The 22,965-nt window shown below is 39.1% G+C and overlaps 1 long non-coding RNA gene across 1 annotated transcript in view; it reads left to right on the top strand.

Annotated features, from left to right (window-relative positions):
• Positions 1–21,073, top strand: part of LOC121015640 (uncharacterized) — a 64,268-nt gene extending 43,195 nt beyond the window's left edge. Inside the window, exon 2 of the long non-coding RNA XR_005783913.1 lies at positions 20,921–21,073. This is a non-coding gene — a long non-coding RNA (uncharacterized LOC121015640). The remainder of the gene's footprint in view (positions 1–20,920) is intronic.
• The last annotated feature ends 1,892 nt before the right edge of the window (positions 21,074–22,965 follow it).

The raw sequence follows: 22,965 nt of genomic DNA, 5'->3' as shown, positions 1-22,965 counted from the left end.
TTAACAGAATTGGGTAAGACACCAGATTCAATTAGGGAGAATTACCGGATCTTTACTGAAAGTTTATCTTGTTATCTCCAATATTTAAAAATATAAATGTGTAAGTTAATGCACTGAAAATGATTCCCTGCCAGAGATCCACAGCTTAGCACCAACAAGATGGGGATTTAAATATACGATAATGTCTGCGCTCCTACCTCCTCTGTTGCAGGGGGTTTTAGAATAATGATGTTCATGCTGTCTATAGGATAGAGAAATCTTGATATTTTTATTAAGCCAATAACCAGCCTCTATAGTCATAAATCCTATAGTTTTACCCTAAAAGGAGAGGGCATATGTTATAGACTTAATGTGTTTGTCCCCTCAAAATTCATATTTAGAAGTGGGGCCTTTGGGAGGAAATTAGGTCATGAGTATGTAGCCATCATAAATGGAATTCATACTCTTTTAAAAGAGACCTTAGGGAGCTTCCTTGCCCATTCTATCTTGTAATGATGCTGCAAGAAGACAGCTTTTTTTTTTCTTTTTTTTTTTTTAATTTTTTTTTCAACGTTTATTTATTTTTGGGACAGAGAGAGACAGAGCATGAACGGGGGAGGGGCAGAGAGAGAGGGAGACACAGAATCGGAAACAGGCTCCAGGCTCTGAGCCATCAGCCCAGAGCCTGATGCGGGGCTCAAACTCACGGACCGCGAGATCGTGACCTGGCTGAAGTCGGACGCTTAACCGACTGCGCCACCCAGGCGCCCCAAGAAGACAGCTTTCTATGAACCAAGTAGTGAGCTCTCACCAGATATCGAATATCACCTTGGTCTTGGACTTCCCAGCTTCCAGAACTATAAGACATAAATTTATTTTGTTTATAAACCCTCCAGGCTGTGGTGTTCTGTTATGATACCATAATGCCCAAATGGACTAGGACATTATATCTAGGATTTGGGGACACCTGGAGTCCTACCAAAATCTGTCAGTTTCTTAGGGTTCCCTTAACAAAGTACCACAAACAGAGTGACTTAACAGCTGAAATTTATTCTCTCACATTCTTTAGGCTAGATGTCCAAAATCAAGGGTTGGCAGGGCCATGCTCTCCCTGAAGGCCTTAGGGAAGGATTCTTCTTTGTCTCTTATAGCTTCGGATGGTTGCATGCAATCCTTGTCATGTTGCCTTCTAGTAATCTTGACTGAACTGGGTAACTATACTAGATTGGTTCCTCCCAGTTCTGCAGTGAGGCCACCATGCATTTTTTTCATCCACAACTTTGGTTTACCTTGCCCTGGGTTTTGTCTTGAATCTGATAAATTTTGAGAATAAATCTATAAGACGTTAAGGCAGAGCACACCAGGGTCAGAATAAATTCCTTCCAGCAGTAATTTACCCACCAGCTGGTTAACAGGGAAACCTGCCCAACTAAACAATTTCTGTTGTCTGACACAAAGGATTTCTATCTCCTCCCGGTCTCTCTCTTCTCTGTTTTCTGATACAGTGTTTGTGAAACTGGAAATAGTGCAGTTGTCCCTCCCTTTCAAGTTAGACACTGAAAAATCTTTGAGAGTGTATCTTTTTTTTCTCAGAGAGACCAACAGTTTCCTTTAGGCTTTCCTGGCTGATGAAAAGTGGATGCTTCAGAAGTGACATCCATGAGGTCTGCTCAGCTTCCAGCCTGAGATTCTAGGGCTGCTGAGGAAGCAGTCCTTCAAGGAGATTGAGTCTGGATGTGCATCTCAGGCAGCTCCATTGTGAGTCTGCTGTCTCAAATTCCTTTTAATTGACCAAAATATCCCTAGGAAACTTCACTTACCATCCTTCCCAGGCTTTATCTCCTGCCTCCTCCTACGTCCACCTAGAAGACATTGTTCTTCCATGACTGAGAGCATTAGTCTTGTACCTCCTATCTGCCAGCAGTATGCCTTGTGCTTTACACGAAAGAAGTACTGTCTCTACTTCACATGAAGAAACAGAGGATCAGAGGAGTTAGTGATGTGTCTGACATCACACAGGAACAAGTAGCTAAAGTGGGTTTTTTAATTCAATATGGCTGATTCTCAAATCCCTCAACTTCTACTTCACCATTATGTGTCATGATGACCTTCTTAAATTTTTTCGAAGGCAGGGGGAACTTGGGTGGCTCAGTCACTTGGGTCTCCGACTTCGGCTCAGGTCATGATCTCGTGGTTCGTGAGTTCGAGCCCCGCATCGGGTGGTCTCTGTTCTGACACCTAAGAGCCTGGAGCCTGCTGCAGATTCTGTATCTCCCTCCTTCTCTGTCCCCTCCCCTGCTCTCACTCTGTCGTTCTCTGTCTCTCAAAAATGAATAAACTTTAAAACATTTTTTAAATTTTTTTGAGGGTAGGTATATAGTTCAAAGTTCATAAGTAATACATGCTCAAACACAGAAGTTGAAAAAACTAAAGTCCCAAATCTCCCTGGCACTTCCCTTCCACTCATCCTCTCCTTAGTTCACCAGCACAGGGGTACATAGAGCTTCTCACTATTAACAATTCAGGGTTTATCCTTCCCTATTTTTCTCTATGTATTTCAATATGTATACAAATATATATATAATTTCTTATATGTGAGTGTTGCTTTTTTCCTCCCTAAAAAATGGGTAATGTTAGACATAGTATCTTCAACTTGATCTTTTCATTTAATCTACCTAGATATCTCTCCAGATATATGCTTGCAGAAGTAGTTTGTTCTTTTCATGGTAACACGATTTTCCACAGAATGAATAAAATAGAAAATTTTCAATCATTCATTCATTGATAAGAAACTGCATTTTCCCTATGCTTTCTTGATTTGTTTGGTTGCTTTTGTTCATTATAAAGCATGCTAAAATAAATGTGTTTGTGTTATGAATCCTAGTCCTTTTATTTCTGCAGATAGACTCCCCACAGCAAAAGTATGCTAGTGTCTTTACTTAATAGAAACTTAGAGTTAGCCTTCCAAAAGTTTGGTAGCACCTCATTTCTGCATCAACAGTGTATCAGGGTACCCGTTTCCCTATACCATTATCAAAACTGGATATTATCAATTTTGATTTTTGGCAAAGCTGGGGGTGAAAATGGCCTCCATTTATTTTTGCAAAGCTATTTTAAGTTAAAGCACAAGAGTGACTTCCACAGCAAATCCTTGTTTTGCATTAAAAAAAAAAAGTGTGTGTGTGTGTGTGTGTGTGCGCGCGCGCACGTGTGTGTGTGTGTGCATACGTGCCCTTTCAAAAAGATACATTTCTGGAAGGTAAAGGAGACAAATCGCTACTTAAATTCAAGGAAAGCAACATATGTGATGGCTGAACAGCCAGGGGTTGACACTGGGTCCTTGTCTCTGCAATCAGAAGCGTAATACCTCACTCTTAGCTACTAAAAGGAGAGTAGGAAGATCCATGAGTTCGTATCTTCAGCACATTTGCACATCCTTGGGAAGAATTCTTTGGATATGCAAGGATGTTTTATCTTTGTTCCATAGATTACAGAATACAATTTCTTTTTTTAAAGTTTTTTTTTTTAACATTTATTTATTTTTGAGACAGAGAGAGACAGAGCATGAATAGGGGAAGGTCAGAGTGAGAGGGAGACACAGAATCCGAAGCAGGCTCCATGCTCTGAGCTATCAGCACAGAGCCTGACGTGGGGCTCAAACTCACAGACTGTGAGATCACGACCTGAGCCGAAGTCGGACGCTTAACCGACTGAGCCACCCAGGCGCCCCCAGAATGCAATTTCAAAGTAGACACTACCTCTTTTTTAGGGAACTCCACAAATTTCATGTTGTACATAAAAACAATAGCATTAAAAAATCTATTGCACTTATTATGGAAGAGGCATATCATAACTGGATGCTTGTCGGTTTTATTCTCATTGCAAGGGGCTGCTGACGTCTTCAAGCTTACTTATTTCTGATTCTCATCGTCTAATTCCTAATTCTGATGTTCTTTAGGAGACACTGCAGTCTAGGCACTGAGAGGAAAAAGAGGAAGAGAGATAGCTAAAAGGTCAAAGATATTTAGAAAGTGGGTTTTCTATGGGTATGTGGAGGTGTACAGTTTGGTGTAAAAATTCTCCTCGGGTAAGGCTTGTCCAGCAAGGTATTTCTAGTTGTACTGAATAATGTGTATCTTTTGAACAATACTTTTTTTGCAAGCAAGATACAATGTTGCTAGTTTCAGGTAAAAGTCGCTGAAATTGGTCTCTACATAAAAAATAAACTTTTGATTCACAGAGAGCAATTATAAAAGATGTCACTTCAAACATTCAGCCTGGAGTGGGAGCCTGGAGAGGGTTGGCCTGAGAGCAAATTAGCTGAACTGACTTCTGCAATGCCTTCCAGCTGGTTAAGTGAAAATGACTCTCAGTGAAGATGTTTGGTTTTTTAGAGACCTACTTAAGCCCTGCTTACCATTTACCATTTAATGAGTATTCTAGGAAAACAACCCAAGTCATACCACACATGCAATGTGATTGTGGGTTATACCTCTCAGACTCTGTTTTCCAATATGTCTCATCGTGCTTATGAATATTATGCTATAGCAAAGGAAATGTATATTTACATCTGTGAGTATAGTTTGCAGCTGGACAATTATCTCATCAAACTGCATCTGGTTGATGGTTGTAAGAGAAAGGAATGGTCTCTACAAGGATGAAAGTGCCGTGGTTTATGGAATGCCACAGCCAGGATCAACAAAAAGAGGATGGGTTTTAAAGGCAGAAAACTTTGAATTAGAGCTTGAGGTCACTGCCTATTCCCTGCACCAGGAAGTCTCTGTCTGCAGGTATCCGTATAGCTAATTCCCTCACCTCAATACAGACTTTGCTCAAATGTCACCTTTTCAATGAGACCTACCCTGTCTACTTGATTTAAATTATGTGGCGTCTGGGTAGCTCATTTGGTTAAGCGTCCAACTTCGGCTAAGGTCATGATCTCACTGCCTGTGAGTTCGAGCCCCGCGTCAGGCTCTGTGCTAACGGCTCAGAGCCTGGAACCTGCTTCAGATTCACTCCCCATCTCTCTGCACCTCCCCTGCTTGCTCTCTTTCTCAAATATAAAATAAAAAAACATAATAAATAAATAAATTGCAACCATGTCCTACTTAGCATTCTAGATTTCCCTCTTGTTTTTATTTTTTACATATTATGTAGCATCTTCTAAGATCCTTTATCAGATATTTATTTTACTTTAATCTTTATCATCCTTTTTTTTTCTTTCAAGTATATGAAATTTCCTCCACAATAGCAGGAAATTGTGATATGTTTCATTCCCTGATGTATCTTAGTATGTAGAACTGTGCCTGGAAAATAGTGAGTGTTCAAAAATGTATTTGGTGAATGAACAAATGGACCACTTACTAGACTTTCTGGTACATAACAGGCTCTCAAGCATATTACCTGACTTTCCTTCTCTTCCCTTCAAATAACTAAATCTAAATAACAGATTCTTGTTCAGGCCTTTCTTACTATTACAATATCATGTGTATAAATCAAGTTATTGGATTTGATGCAGTTGAGTCCTGCTTATGCAATTTTATAAAAGAGGTACACTCATCTATAAGAACTTTTAAAAAATAAAAATAACTTGGGGCACCTGGGTGGCTCAGTCAGTAGAGTACCCATGATCCCAGGGTCATGATATTGAGCCCCATGTCCAGCTCTGCACTGAGTGTGGAGCCTGCCTAAGATTCTCTTTCTGTTTTTTTTTTCTCTCTCTCCCTTTGTTCCTTCCCCTGCTCACACACTCTCACCCTACAATAAACATAATAAAATAAAATAAAAAATAAAAATAACAGCATCTGTAGTAAGGATTTTGAAAATTACATCTACCTCAATGTAATACATAATCTATCCTTAAAAAAAACTTTATTTATTTATTTTGAGAGACTGCAAGAGGGAGATCGAGCCAAGAGGGGTAGAGAGAGAGGAAGAGAGAGAATCCCAAGCAGGCTCCATGTTGTCAGCCTGTGGCCTGACATGGGGCTCAGTCTCACAAACCATGAGATCATGACCTGAACCAAAAACCAAAGTCGGAGGCTTAACGGACTTAGGCACCCAGGCATCCAGATAATCTCTCCTTAAAAAAAAAAAAAAAATAATAGCTAGAGAAGGAAATTCCATCATCCCTTCAAGTATTTATTCAGTGTCTAACAAACTTTACATTTCTTTCATGCATCCAATTTTTTTTCTTATTTTTACTGATTGTATTTTTGTCTGGTTGGTTCCCAACGACATGCTTGGAGGAGTCCTCCTCTTGTCCAGTCCTGCTGTAGAAAGGGTCTTTCCAGTCCAACTTTTCTGTTGACTCACCTAATGTAGATTCTTTGCTTTCAGTCCAGAGGTTGACATTTTCTAGAACTCTCTTTTGAATTAGGGATCTGTTGCAGGTTGGGTTCTCCAGAAGGCAGACACAGAGATGAAGTTAAGAAAGGAAAAGGTAGTAACACCTGAGAAAGGAGAAGGGATGGAGGCTGACTGGGCAGAAGGAGCTGTGAGACTAGAATGAACCTGAGAAAGCTTCTACCATGAGGGGTGTGGAGCAGAGATCACTCGTCATAGAAGTCCTAGGTTAGGAAGAATGGACAGGCCCTTGCACCACCGCCTTACTCAGTCATTTGGCGGAATTATCCCAAGAAGAGCACTGCCTCACCTCTAAACCTGAGGAGGACCCAGAAGCCATTAACCATAGGAGTCCTTCAGCTAAGCATCTTGAAGGAAGCAGCTATCTCCTGTTCTGAAGGAGAATCTGAGCAGCACATATTCCTGTCTTTCACAATATTACAGCATCTGCTGTCATAGCCCTGCCCATGTCTCCTCAGCGCTCACCCTCCCTGTGCATGCTGATGACTCCCTTGTGCACACACTTGTGACCTGTCACTGCAGGATTTCTCTGATGTGCTTGGCTGGTGTGCACAGCAGGCCATAGGTGCTGGGGAGTGTTGTCTCAAGAACATTGCTCTGCCAGTGAAGGAAGAGAAGTGGAGGAGACTATAACCCACCTTCCTCTCTGCTTAGATGGGAAAACGCTGACATATGTTCTATCCAGTCTTCCAGATGTCCCCCAATGGACTGAGCTTCAGCTGTCTGCAGTGGTAACCTGCTTGATAATGTACCCTATATTGACTTCTTGTCCTTCCCTCATTTCTTATCGCCCTATCCCCCTATCAGCACATTTTAGGATCACTTTCCAAATAAATTACTTAGTCTCATGTCCTGCCTCAGGTCTACTTTCTCAGGGAATCCAGCTTAAGATTGGTGTCTTGCTCTGTATGTGGTTTATAGCATTCTATTCACTGAATAGAGATGAGACTGGGAGTCAGGAAGCCTGGGGGATGTTGGATATTGAATGTTCTTCAGTCCCTCTAATCCCAGGAAGGTCAAATAACTTGGCAAAAATTATGCAATAAATTACTGGGAATGTTAGAAATGGAACAAATGGTCCATCATTGATTTAGGTTTAGTTGAATTCTGATTTTATAATAAGGGACTGATGAGCATTTAAAAACAGACAAAGTACACACACCCCAATATTTATAGCTGCATAATCTGCAATAGCCAAACTATGGAAACAGCCCAAATGGCCATCAACTGATGAATGGATAAAGGAGCTGTGACACATGTACACACACACCTGCACACACACACGTGCGCGTGCGCGCACACACACACACACACACACACACACTGGAGTATTACTCAGCCATCAAAAAGAATGAAATCTTGCCATCCAGAAAAACATGTATGGAGCTACAGAGTATTAGGCTAAGCAAAGTGAGTCAGAGAAAAACAAATGCCATGTGACTTTACTCATATGTGGAATTTAGGAAACAAACAAAAAGCGGGTGAAAAAAGAGAGACAAACTCAGAAACAGACTCTTAACTGTCAAGAACAAACTGATGGTTACCGGAGGGGAGGTGGGTGGGAGGACGGGTGAAATAGGTGATGGGGATTAAGGAGTGCACTTGTTATGATGAGTACCTAGTGCTGTATGGAAGTGTTGAATCACTAAATTATACACCTGAAACTAATACTACACTGTATGTTAACTAACTGAAATTTAAATAAAAACTTAAAAAAATAAAAATAAGCAAGGGATGTTGGTCCTTCACCTCTATCTCTTGTGTGTTTCCTCTGAACAGGATACATCATTTCCTGCCGAGGCACTACAATTACGCTGTTCAATGTTCTTATGGCTTTGAGTTTTAATAATGCTCTCATTTATTTTATCCCATTCAAAATGTTTATTTATTAATTTTGAGAGAGAGATAACAAGAGGGAGAAGGGCAGAGAGAGAGGGGGAGAGAGAATCCTATTCAGGCTCCGTGCTGTTAGCACAGAGCCAGATGTGGGGCTCTAACCCACAAACCGTTAAGATCATGACCTGAGCTGAAATCGAGTTAGACACTCAACCCACTAAGCCACCCAGGTGGTCCCCCATTTTTTCCCGAAGTAACCTGGTCATACAGCTAGAGATTTGAGAAGGGTCCATTTTACTTTGAGAAAACTCAGGTGTAGAGAATGTAAATGTCTTCTTTTGTCCATAATTAAATTGTTAGCAATTGGAGGAGGTGATACTCAGGCTCAGATTTTTGTGCTCCACATAGAGTCAGCTTGTCACTTTATCTTGTTGGTTTCTCTCAAATCTGTACACAGGCACAAAGCATCGTTTTGCCTTCTTTCCCCTTTATTCCAGCTAGCATCATCAAAATATGTGTCCCATGTATATACATTTTTATACTGCCATATTTGCATTCTGCTGGTCTCTGGGTGGAATTAATACATTGATAAATAGAAGAGAACTCCCAAGTTATACAAAATCTCAACTTCATTATTAGCTTTGCTGTTGCCTATCAAAACTTTCTGCAATGCTGCTGACAGAAAAGTGAATGAATCCTTTGCTACTAGATTACCCTCACCTTCTTAGCAAGTGAGAGTTCAAGAAAAAATAATGAATGAAAATCTAATCAGAGGAGTGAAGAAAAGCCACTTGATTAATCTATACACTGGACAAAAAATCCTTGCAAAGTCTTTATACTTTAGATCCATATAGAGAAAAGCTACAATTATTCAATGTGTACGGTAACCCCTGATGGGAATTTTGAAGAGTTTTCTCAACCGGCAATCTTTTCACCTCATCTCCAACTCCAGTTATTTAGCTGTATAGAATTCGCTGCCTGCAGTGTATGCAAATGGAGTGGGGAGGGGGGCAAAAATGACGAACATGAAATTCTATTTTGATAGGGAAGATATTGAACTTCAAGTTGTTGCGGTGGAAATTAATGCAAGTTGTTTTCTTCAGGACCAACAGAAATATGAGCAGCAATGAGTAGTGGAAATATGAATATAAAGTGAGGGCTACTGATGAGACAAGTCAATCACTTGCTTCCTTATTAGTGAGACAATTACACCTGACTGTGGGAGGGTCTGTTTAGAATCCTTATGGTGCCAATTCTAGCCAGAGCTGCGTGGTTGGGACTTGGGCTTAGAGGCTGAGACCACAACTGAGGAGAAGTCTCCCTTGACTTCCCCTACTCCTTATCCTGGGAGTTAAGAACCCCGAACTCCTAAGCTAAAGTCCTTCCAGAGAATATGATCTTTCTCCTAGATAGAGACCAAGGAAACCTGTGGGAATGAGAATATTCCATTCCTCTTAAGAAACTCAGGTCTGCATTAACTGATCTCCATCATATAAGACCAGCAGTGGAGCTCAGGGAAATGATCACTAGGGCACATCTAAGCTGATCAGCATAAGAAGGACCAGCGCTCCTCCAGAGCACTTCTTGTGTCCTGGCTGACCCTGATAAAAGCTCTCCTGAGTTCCTGCTTAAATTCAAAGTTGCTGATTTTGGATCCCTGACCTATAGTCCTGTCTCTGTCTTTAATAAATCTCAAATAGAGCAAGTCCTGTCAAACCCTTCTTGTGTGGTATCTGCCTACTGTTACCTTGTTACCTAATGGACTAGGAAGTCTTTCCATACTCCTCTGGGCATTTCAGGATCTGACACAAAAAGGAACCATGCTCAAAATCCCAAAGGATCACTCACCTTACTAGAATAGGGAAGTTTATATGTCTCTTCATCTTAAGTGCACCATTCAATTTTATAGGCCAGAAACATTTTCCCTTGAGTTGGTCTGGTCAGAGAAGATGTAAAGATTTTTCAGTGTAAGAAATATTAGGCCAAATCCTGCTCTATGAACACACTTCTCTTTGGGAAGTGATACTTTGTAGAAGGTAGACTTCTGCATGAAAAAGTTAGTGTATCTGCTAAAGGCTGAATTTATGTCCAGAGGTATCTCTAATCCAAGAGTGGCAGCCAAAAAAAGGGGAGCAGATCACCTGGACAGCTCAGTAGGTTAAGCATCCAACTTTGGCTCAGGTCATGATCTCACGGTGTGTGGGTTTGAGCCCTGCATTGGGCTCTGTGCTGACAATGTGGGACCTGCTTGGGATTTTCTCTCTCTCTCTCTCTCTCTCTCCCTCTCTCTCTCTCTCTCTCCCTGTCCCTTTCTCCACTCTTTCCCTCTCTTTCTCTCAAAATAAATAATAAACTTAAAAAAAATTCTAAAACTTGATGATAGCCTTCAGACAAAGCAGGTCTTACCTATATAAGTATCCAAGTAACAACAATCTGGAATCTGGCCTCTTCACATGTATCCATAGAGCCTATCCCTGGGGGTTAGCTATCGCCCAAGTCAGTCCTCTGTTTCATCATAGTTTTACTTTTTTTTTTTTAATTGAAGTATAGTTGACACACAGTGTTACATTAATTTCAGGTGTATGACATAATGATTTGACAACTCTTTATATTATGCTATGCTCACCACAAGGGAAGCTACCATGCATCACTATACAGCACTATCGTAATACTACTGACTATATTCTCTCTGCTGTACCATTCATCCCAGTGACTTATTCATTCCATAACTGGAAGCCTTTATCTTTGACTCCTCTGTACCCATTTTGCTCATACCCTCCACCTGGAAACTACCGGTATGTCCTCTGATTTATGGCCTTGTTTCTGCTTTCTGTTCTTGTTGTTGCTGTTGTTACTCCACATATGAGCATATGAGTGAAGTCATATGGTGTTTGTCTTTCTCTGCTTTACTTCACTTAGCATAATTCCCTCTGGGTCCATTCATGTTGTTGTCAATGGCAAGATTTCAGCATTTTTGATGCCTGAGTAATATTCCATTGTGTGTACACACACACACACACACACACACACACACACACACACACACACACTGCATCTTGTTTCTCCATTCATCCATTGATAGACACTTAGCTTTCTTCCATATCTTGGCTGTTGTAAATAATGCTGCAATATACATAAGAGTACATATACCTTTCTGAGTTAGTGTTTCCATATTCTTTGGATAAATATCTAGTAGTGGAATTACTGGATTGTATGGTACTGTTTTCCACAGTGGCTGCACCAATTTGCATTCCTACAACAGTGTATGAGGGTTCCTTTTTCTCCAAATCCTCACCTATTCTTATTATTTCTTGTCTTTTTGGTACCAGCCCTTCTGACAGGTGTGAGGTGATATCACACTGTGGTTTTGATTTGAATTTCCCTGATTACTAGTGATAATGAGTATCCCTTCATATATCTGTTGCCCATACACATATTTTCCTGAGAAAAATATCGGTTCAGGTCCTTTTCCCATTTTTAATCGAACTATTCATGTGGTGTTTAGTTGTGTTTTTTGGGTTTTGTTGTTGTTTTTTGTATATTTTGATTCTTAGCCTCTTATCAGATATATTTTTGCAAATATCTTCTCTCATTCCATATATAGATTGCCTGTTCATTTTTGTTGATGGTTTCCTTCACCATGCAAAAATCTCAGTAGTTTATTTTTAGCATAGCTTTATTTTTAAATGATAGTTTTTGAGAGTTTTCTACGTGCTCTCACATACCTTACCATTATTTCACCTGTACTTTATTAGGTAAACATGCCAGGAACAATTTTAACCATTGTAAAGAATGGAAGGATCATATTAGTTAAATAATTTACCCTACATCACAGTTAATTAGATAGCAGTGCTGAAATTTAAGCCAACATTTGAACTAACTCCAAAATTTACTTTCTAGAAATATGAGGTTCAAATTTTGAAAAATAATTCACATCAGAGCTCAGTCTAGAAACCAAGATTTCCAATTCTTTTTTTTTTTTTTTTAATTTATTTTTGGGACAGAGAGAGACAGAGCATGAACGGGGGAGGGGCAGAGAGAGAGGGAGACACAGAATCGGAAACAGGCTCTAGGCTCTGAGCCATCGGCCCAGAGCCCGACGCGGGGCTCGAACTCACGGACCGCGAGATCGTGACCTGGTTGAAGTCGGACGCTTAACCGACTGCGCCACCCAGGCGCCCGCCCCTAAGATTTCCAATTCTTAAGGATTATTTGTGTTTCACATCAGACTCTCAATGCATTTCTGTATTTTTAAGTTTGAGGACATTTAAAGTTTTGGGTTATCATAAATGAGTAGCTGGTCATCAATGTACTGTTCACAGAATTTACACAATTCAATTATTAAAGACAAATAAAGCATAACAGGTGGCATAATTATACGATTTCAATGTGATAATCATTGAGCTATATTCCTGACTTGGAGAAAAAGTGATCACTAGTTTGTCACAGTTTGATGAAAATATTCTCCAAGGTGATAACATTTTTTACCATGAGAGTTTTAGCTCACAAAATAACCCTCTCTTATCAAATAGGTTTTCCAGGATTTGGGGATATAGAAGGAGATGCTAAAGGATGACTAAAACTTCTTCCCTTTTCTCTGCCTCTTTTTTTTCTGTGCTTACAATTTTCTGTAAGGGTTTCTTTTTTTTTTTTTTTAATTTTTTTTCAACATTTATTTATTTTTGGGACAGAGAGAGACAGAGCATGAACGGGGGAGGGGCAGAGAGAGAGGGAGACACAGAATCGGAAACAGGCTCCAGGCTCTGAGCCATCAGCCCAGAGCCCGACGCGGGGCTCGAACTCACGGACCGCAAGATCGTGACCTGGGTGAAGTCGGACGCTTAACCGACTGCGCCACCCAGGCGCCCCTAAGGGTTTCTTTATCTGAATGAAATCTTACAAATCAGACATAGCCTCGCCAGGGGAATTCAGCCACACAGCACAAAATCCCCATGATGGGATGCTACTTCTGACAGAAACTCAGCCTATGAAATGGTGTGACCTTGTTTTTTACCAAATCTCCCTAGATAAAAAAATGATCTGATTAATTCTGCTTAGATCCATGGAGTTACCACTTACCTTCTAAAGCAAGCCAGCCAGCCCTTGCCTTCTTTCTCCTAGTGAGAACTGGTTTTTATTTTTAGTTTCGAAGCAATATCTCCTAGTGTTTTTAGACTTACATTGGTTAATATTGCTGTTGTTCTGTTTTGAATGAGACTCTGTTAACTATCACCTTCATTTGCCAGAAGAAATGTTCCAAGAGACCAAAACAATTTATGATGAATTTTCTTTTATAGCACAGTAAATGATGGAAACTCAGCTGCCACACTACCAAAGGAAAGAGTTTTAACTGTTTAGCTCTGGCTAACATGTTATAGGAAACATTGACGAATCAGCAGAAGCTTTATATAGCCCAACAGGAAAAAACACTAATATTTGGACTTCTTGTCATATTTAATTTTAGTTTCCGAACACGTGGACAACTTTGCTTTATTTCTTAACTCTCAGCAAAGAGACAAGCAGTTACCTTAGTCAAAAGTTGTTTTTGTGAAAGGTTATTTTCATGGCCCTGATGAAACCATTAAAAATAATCTTGCTTTCAGAAGTGGAAAAGGAAAAGGGCCTTATCAAACATAGAAAACAGTTGCATTACTAAATCAGAATTTGAGTACACTGTGAGATCTTTGGAAATTCTAGATAAAAATCCTGCTTGAAAGAGAAAAGAAAAACAAAGAACAACCCCAAATGGACAATAAACTTATACTCTTCATGAAGTTAAGGAAAACTAATATCAATTAACCACATGTTTTTAATAATGTTTCCTATTAAAAATGTCCATGGGAGTGCCTGGGTAGCTCAGTTGGTTAAGTGTCTGACTCTTGATTTTGGCTCGGGTCATGGTCTTTCTCTCTCAAAATAAATAAACTTGAATGAATGAATGAATGAATGAATGAATAAAATGTCCCTGAATTTCAGAGACCTTTTTATATTACTGGAGTCTCTATTGATTTGTCCCTAATATGGTTGAAATCCACTTGCTGACTTAGTTTGTTTCTCTGGCTACTGAGATTTCTATTCCTCCAAATGAAGTCTCCTAGTCACAAATATGGGATTTAACAGAATTGAAGTAAAAAGTTTTATTTCAAGAAAAACAAAAACTTATATGCACACAAAGACTTGTACACAAATGTTTATAACAGCTCTATCCACAAATATCCTTGAACAGCTGAGTGTGAAGACAAACTGGTAATGGAATATTCAGCAATAAAAAGGAACAAAATACTGATGCATGCAACATCATGGGGGAATCACAAAGTCATTATGCTGCATGAAAGTTGTTAACCTCAAAAGATGATGTTAAATACGATTCCATTTAAACGACTTTCTCAAGTAAAAACTGTGGTGATAGAAAGCAGATCAGGGGTTGTCAGGAGTTACAGCTGGGAGTAAGCTTGTTGCACAGGGGATTTTTTTTGTGGTGGAAAACAGTTCTCTCTTCTGATTGTGGTGGTGGTTACATAAATCTGCACATGTATCAACATTAATAAAACTATATAACAAAAAGAGTCAATTTTACTCTGATGATTTAAAAAATACAATTTATTATAAAAAGTAATGAACAAGAATTTTAAAAAAATGATTTCACTACTTTTCCTTCTTCTGGAATCCCATAGAAAGAATGTTGCTATTGGAAGCTGACAAAAAACTATTTTTCTTTGCAATATCTTGGGCCTCTCCCAACTGAAACTGGCTTTTTCTTCATAAGGGCAAACCTGGTGGTGATGATGGTAATGATACCTTCATCATGTATTCAATCTGTGCCAAGCATCACTCTAAGTCCTGTACATGCATCTCTGCATATTTATAACAGTCCTGAGGAAGTTGGTCTTATTCGGGCCTCCATTGTACAATGGAAAAAACTGAGGCATGGGAATGTTAAATAATTTGCCCAAGATCCCTCATCTAGCAAGTGGCTGACTTTGTGTTCAAATTGAGGCACTCTGACTGCAGGGGCCTTTGCCCTCAGCTATGATGCTTACTACTTCTTTCTAAATTCTGCTGAGTAAACCTTACAAATACAGAGTCTCTATTCAAACTACTTGGTTTGACTTTGTACATCCAAGTTCTTATAAAGCATCAAGGGTTTTCTTTCCCCCTTTAGTCCCACTTTCTATTCTTTCTTTTTCTGAAGGTGTATGAGTAGAACACAACCATTTTAAAAGTTTGTAGTTAACTTATCTGAGCATAGAGTCTAGATCTAAAAAAAGAGTCCATCTGCCATCTTCCTATTGCTAACGTAGGTTAGATCTTAAAGCACCTGGCCCAAGAAACACAGACAAATTGCTTTTTGTGTCATTTTTTTTTTTTTTTTTTTTTTTGCGAGGAAACATCATGTATCATTGTAAAAGGTTCATGTAAATGGAACTTGTTCTAAGCTGGCAGAATTAACTAATATTTTCTCCTCAGCATTTGGATAAACACAAGACAGTTTTGGATCTGTTCAAATTCCATAAGCCTATTATTACCACTGTGTATTTAACTGAAGGAGGATGTTTAATATCTAAAGAGAAAACATTGCATCGTAGAAAACGCATCATTTATTTTAGATATTAGCATTTCCTCCCCCCAATTTTTTACTGATACTTAAATCATTTCATTTTATCATTATCCTACTGGTCAAAACAGCTACTCTCACTTTGCCTCACATTCCAGAAATAATAAAGAGGAGTACCAAAGGTAAAGTCATTACCAAGAATAAATCTGTTGTTCAGTCACAAAAAGAAAAAATGTATGGTTCCACATTTCCACCAAATGACGCATAGCTTGTATCTCGCTGAGGGTCCAAAAAAAAAAAAAAAAAAAAATGGAGCCAAGCAGCTCCTCTGAAATAATATAGAAAACACTCAAGCAATGATAGCAATTTGAACTTTGGGGAGTGGTAGAAAACCATGGAGGCAGGAAGAAATAAAAGAAACAGATGTCACAGAAATGAACAATAGGGAAAGGCAAGAGGACAGATAGTGGCAGCTAAATGACAAATTGGCAAAGCCCAACAAAGACCCCTCGGAACAGGCTCTATCGTTGAAAGGTCTACTTTTGTAGATATTACTTTTGTAGATGGGGAAGTAATACAATGACTATAACCCATTTGATCAGCTTAAGTCACCCTATGTATAGTTTAGTAAGCTACCATGGGAAGTTCTGAGAGGTCTGGCTGCCTCGTGATTCTGGACTGATAAGGGTGGGAGACATTCAGTATTTCTACCAGCCCAGAAGAAAGGGACAATAGAGACATACTTGAGCAAAAACACATGATGTTATTCCCGTGCCTGCAACCTTTTCCTTGATTCTCATCCAACTTAGAATAAGACCCAAATAAAACAGGTGGTCTAGCTGGCCAAGATCAGAAATGAGACAGTCTATTGTAGAAAGGCATCTCTAGAGAGACAAGAAAGAAAGAGAATGTGGAAACAATTGCCTTTGACAGGCCTACTTCTAACTGATTTTCAGCCCAGCAATGTGGTATTGGAGAATTGTTAAAATAAGGGTACTTACTGTATCAAAACTAAAGTATTAAAATGATTAGCCCACTATTTGATTTAATTTTATAATATTTATTCATCAGGATTCTCAAAGAAGAATGAAAATTTGCAAGCACATGCTTCTACTAACAGCTCCCAGATTTTGTCATTATATCAGAAATGTATTCCTGCCAACAGTGTAATACATTTCCATTTCTTTTTTTAATTTAGCCTTTTGAATTTATACATATTTTTTCACAGGGTACTGACAAGGAATGTTGGCAGAATAGAGAATCCAGCTCCTGTTTATTTATTTCCTCATTTTATAAAGTATCAGAGAGTGCTTCTCTCAAGTCCTTAAAGCCTGAGGCAGAGGAAGAGATTTTCTATCCCCTTGACCTTCTCATACAGCTTTTGAGTATTGAGACCCACTTAGCAGGAGGGAGATTATTTTCTCATGCTGAGTTTCACAAACACTGGGGGACTCCTCTACTTCCTCCTGGATCCACATCAAACCCTAGTGAAGCCTTTTCCAAGCTGTAAACATTTGCCATACAGCATTAGCATGCCACACATGACCTGAAACACTGCTCCCCACAAAAGCAGAGGCAGGAAGGAAGGTTCACATTTGTGATTCATAAAGGGCCACAGAATAGTCTCAACTTCTCTGAGACATTTTTTTTTTCCTTCTAAAATCTACCCTAACTCCATAGACTCTATATTCTGTCATGAGCCAACAGAAGTAAATGCATGACATGATGAAGGCTGAATTGAAAAGGAAGCCTCCCACACTTGTTCACTATTGGTGGGAGAATAAACTGATATATCCTTTCTTGAGGGCAATTTTGTAACTTACATCCAAAGCCCTTAAAAATAGCATATATTAACCAGAGAGTCTCACTTCCGGAAATATATCCTAAGGAGATAATCAGACAGTTGAAAGATGGGTCTTTTAGGACATTCACTCCAAGGTTATTTATAAAAACAAAATAGAAACAGTCAAGTGAATGCCCAACAATTAACACTTCTTAAATTCATGGTACTCCTGCAAAGGATATACATTTGTAGCCAAGTAAACACTTGATGCAGATCTATTTTTACTGTCATGTAAAGATGCTCATAACATACCATCATATTTTAAAAATTATTAAATAGTGGGGAGCCTGGGTGGCTCAATTGGTTAAGCGTCCGGCTTCTGCTCAGTTCACACGATGTGGCAGTTCATGGGTTCGAGCCCCACATCAGGGTCTGTGCTGACAGCTTGGAGCCTAGAGCCTGCTTCCCATTCTGTGTCTCCCTCTCTCTCTGCCCCTCTCTCTCAAAATAAATGTCTTTTGTCTCTCTCAAAAATAAATGAACATTAAAATTTTTTTGAATTATTAGACATAAATAATAGTTTGTTGCCATTAAAGATTTTAAATTATGTAAACATAATGTAATTGCACAGAAAAACCTGAAAAAGGCAAGATGTAACAAAATGTTATGTGTACCAAAATATGGTTATTATTAGGCCCTAGGATCATGAATTTTTGTTTTTTCTTAATTTTTATAACAGAAATATTTATGTCCTGTGATGAGAAAAGTGATATCTATTTCTGTTTTGAAGAAAAATAACTGGGAGAAAAAAAGGAGTGATTGCTTTTTCTGATTCACAATGACAGGCAATCCCGTTCATAGCCACTGAGACACAGATAAATCATCAGATTCTGTTACTTCCTGTCAATAAGATGGCTCTGGGAAGCCTTCAGAAAGGTTAGGCCACAAGCAAAAAAGGCCCAAGTGATATGAAGTTGGAAAAAAATCTGGATTAGTGAGTGGTCCTTAGGGGTTTGAAGCATTTGTGCCTGTTCCAAAAGCTGTTGCTTAGAGCCAGTGGTCATTAGCGTGTGGAGTGGCATGGGGGTGGCGAACTTCCTGGGTGCATGAATGGCATGTTAGAGGGCTTCAGAGGCAGGCTGGGCACTGGTGAGCCATCACGCCCTCATCGGCATGCGCTTTTCCTTACAGATCCTTAAGCTCCTTCCCATGGGACTTCCCAGCCTTCACACTATACATACACACAAGTGCACTCATAGAATTTCAGTTGTCAATTGTGTCTAATACTAAAGGGAGGTGATAATGACTCTTTCTCTGTGTCTATTTTAGAAATGGGATTATGAAACAGACTGATAATTTTTTTTTGCATAAAAACCCTTTGTGTGTATCAAAACAGATGAGTGACCATTTCATAGCCACTTAATCAAATATAAGGTTAAAATAAGTAGGTGTTTAGCTATTTGACTTACTTTGATGTATTTTATCCTAACATTGCTTCAGAGGTAACTGTGTAAAACTTTAAGGAGGAAAATTAGGAATATTCATATAAAAGCAATTAATTACCTTTCAAGGCCTTTGAGGAGGCATCCCATAAAGTCCACTCCAGTCATTTCATAAGAGTCAAATTCAAGGGGCGCCTGGGTGGCGCAGTCGGTTAAGCGTCCGACTTCAGCCAGGTCACGATCTCGCGGTCCGTGAGTTCGAGCCCCGCGTCAGGCTCTGGGCTGATGGCTCAGAGCCTGGAGCCTGTTTCCAATTCTGTGTCTCCCTCTCTCTCTCTGCCCCTCCCCCATTCATGCTCTGTCTCTCTCTGTCCCAAAAATAAATAAACTTTGAAAAAAGAGTCAAATTCAACTTAGAAATATCTATCTCAGTTTTTCTCTTCTGAAAGTAAAGTTTATGAAATATATGTCTGTTCCAAAAAAATTAACTTGGCAGCTTTTTTTTTTTTGCCTTCAGAGATATAAAACTTAACATTCTTAGGTATAGCAAGTATTTTTATAGCATTGTATAGTTTAGGATTAAATAAGACTTCTCATTCCTCCCTCTTACCACATATCCTAAAACCAATATAAGGTTGAAACATGAAAATGCCAATATTTGGCTAAAGCAACTGGGAAAATCATAACTTTCTGGCAGAATCAGTCAGTGTTTATGTTTAGAAATATCTTTGAAGGGACATATAACATAGCCAGGATTACTTTTGGTTAGAATAATATACTTTATACTACATTCATAACCTGTGTTTTTAACCACTTCAATACCCCCAAAGGATATAGTCTAGCCTCAGTCACAAGTGTGAGTATTTTGGGGGAGGGGGTGAGAGTAAGGACATGGCTAGTCCTATAATTGAGATGATTTCTATATCAGGTAGAAGGCAGAGAAACACCTCCTATTACAGGAAAGAGATTTGCATGTGACTTTACATCCACAACTGGAATTTCAGAAAAACATTCATTTTGCCTACAAGAGTAAACAGAACCATGCCTAGGGAAGTGTGACCTGAGCAAAATTCCACAGTGAGGTTCTCAGAGCCTTTCCTTGCATGGGTGGTAACAACATTCTCCCTCTACCTTTTCACTTTTTCCCGGACACACACGTACCCACATATCCATGTGTCACAGAGCAGTAGAATGGGGCTTCACACAATCCATCAGTTATAGTTCTGAATAAGAAGAAATAATTAGGTTGTGACAATAGTCTCCTCATCAACAGGCATTCTTTACAGTAAAGCTTGTTTCCAGTCTGTATATTCTGTACTGTAACTATATATTCGGTACTGTATCTATAAGTCACTGTGTTGTCCCTGTCTGAAATGAGATTGCAGAGTGACTCACAGATAACTGAATATATTAAGTTTAGTGAAATAATGTCACTGGAACCAAGAAACTGGACAGGAGACCAGTTTTCAGCTTCAAGTCCCTAGTTCTTCAATCTTTCATTGTTTTGTTTTCATTTTTGTTTTTTGTTTTGTTTTGTTTTGTTTTACAAAGTGTTTAACATTATCCTAATGTCAGCTTTTCCTGGAGTTCAGGAAGAGTCTGGTTCAATTCTCAAGCACTTCGGGTCAATGCTGGACAAGGAACCCAGCCGCAATGGCTGTGGCTTCTATGTATCTTTAGGAATAAAAGATAAGCCCCTTATTGTGTGGCTCATCTTCTGCTTGGGTGCAGAAGGCAGGTGATCCAGGCCCTGCTGTGACAGAGTATGCTAGGCCCCAGGTGACAGACTTCTCACCATTTCCAGGAACAAATCTGTTGGTGAGACTTGGGGATCCTGCTGAATTCAGTGCAGCTACCCTTGGGGAGCAAATATCACCAGAACTGTGCCTCAGAACTTTACATAGATGCTCCTTCGAGTAGGGCAGAAGGACTTTCTGTTTCTTTTTCTTCTCTTTACAGGAGGACTTTTTTATCACATGGATAAAAGAGGAAACATCAAAAGTCTCCACGTCACTTTGCCATTGTACAAATCTCAAAATTTCACAAGCCTACCCTCGTCATTTATGGAAAATTTGGGAGAAAAGGTAACATTCACAGTATATTGCTCAAAAATGTTCTCTTACTATCTGCTCATGTATTTGCCCTTGCTTGAAATCCTACTTTACTTTCCCATCACACTCAAACTCCTTACTGTGACCAAACTTGTTCCTGTTCTGGGATTTGGATCCTTGCTGTAGGTCCCTCTGCTTAGAGCTTTATAGGCTACCCTTGAACATGCATTGCTTCCTGAGTCTAATCAAGTTTGCTTAGATGTCTCCTCTTCTTCACAAAGTCCTTCTATGACTACCTGACTACCATGACCCATCAATTCTTCCCCTTTTACTTTGTTTCTTGCTAGCTTAAACGTTGTTCATTGTATTTATTTGATGTTTGGTCTTTGTTCTCTGCCCTGAAATGTGAACTCCACGAGGGTAGATTCTTTGCCTCTTTTGCTCATTACCTGTATCAACATTGCCTGGAAGAGTACCTGGAATATAATCAGCACTACTCAACAAATATGTGCTGAGTGAATGGTGAATATCTATAGCCCATAGTTAGGTACATGAATACGTGACTTTGCTATATTCAGAAAAATTTAAGTGGTTGTTCTTAGTTCTCTTAGACTTTATGGACAAATGACAGTATTTCTAATATTATCTTAACAGTGAACACTGAATGGTGAGTTAGCTAGTGCTTAGATTTCCAATGTACTTTTTACCACCAAGAGGAGGTCAGAATGTGCTCAGTTTAAGAGTAGCTATAGTTTGGTTCTACTACTAGAATAATAATTAACTGAAAATTTCACATGAATATTCTAATTGAATAAAAACCTTTATTAATTTCAAACTGATGAAAATTATTCTAGTCTATTGTACATTTGAAAGATTAACGATTTGGGAATCTAAAGCTGTGGGTTCTGACTGACCTGGTTCAGGAGGAACTTAAACAATGCATTGGACCACTGCATGTCTCATGTCTATAAAATAGGACATACAACTAAATGATCTATAAGATGTTGAGGGAATATGTGGAATTTGGTAGAAAATCTCCTCATTCTCAGACAATGCAGGATGTGTCTCGGACTTCAGAGGCACTCGTGAATTCATCACTATGGTGTAGTTCTAGAAATTGGTCTGAATATAATGCCAATGATGAGAAATAATCCACAGGACTTTTTTACTTTGCTTTAGTGAAGCTGTAATAGTTATCTTTTATTTTATGTCTCTCTCTATAAATTTCCATTAATTACTCTCATTTTAATGATGTGATCTAAATCAGTGGTTCTCAGCCAGTGGCTATTTTGGCTCCCAGTGGACATTTGACAATACCTGGGGACATTTTTGATTGTCACAACTTGGGGAGGGGAGTGGGGGTGCTCCTGGCATCTAGTAGGTAGAAGCCAGGGATGCTATTAACCAGCCCACAGTGCACAGCACAGCCTCACATCACAGCACATTTCCCAGCCCACAATGTCAATGGTGCTGAGGCAGAGAGGCTGAACTAAATAAAAACACCTTGACCTGTGTATTCTTCCCATTTTGCACTTTTCCTACATGTAGAACATCAATTAAAATTTCAGGTACTTAAGGGATCCATTTAAATGAAAGTAAAAAATAATCTTGTAGAAATAAATAATCAATGAGGACCTAAAGCAAATAAGTAAGCAAACAAAACAAAAAACTGTAAAATCTGGGTAAACTCTTTCAAGCCATTGATTGGAACATACATTAAACAGATATTGTACAGTGACACAGATAAAATTCATCTGCTTTCCCAGCTAGCCTCCTAGTTCTTTCTCTAAAATGTCCCTTAACCATGTCTGTGTCATATCCTGAAAACTAACCTAAATTTTGGCATTCATTGTTAGCAAATATTTAGTAAAGAATAGTAACTCCTGAGTTTGAAAAACAGAGACCTTTCAGCAAACAACTCCAATGGAAACAACTGAAGAGCTAATTTTTATT

Source organism: Herpailurus yagouaroundi, unplaced genomic scaffold (assembly GCF_014898765.1).
Source record: "Herpailurus yagouaroundi ecotype Mexico unplaced genomic scaffold, PumYag 29, whole genome shotgun sequence".
NCBI lineage: Eukaryota > Metazoa > Chordata > Mammalia > Carnivora > Felidae > Herpailurus > Herpailurus yagouaroundi.
Note: the sequence above shows the minus strand (reverse complement) of the source record. Positions and strands in the feature narration are given on the sequence as shown.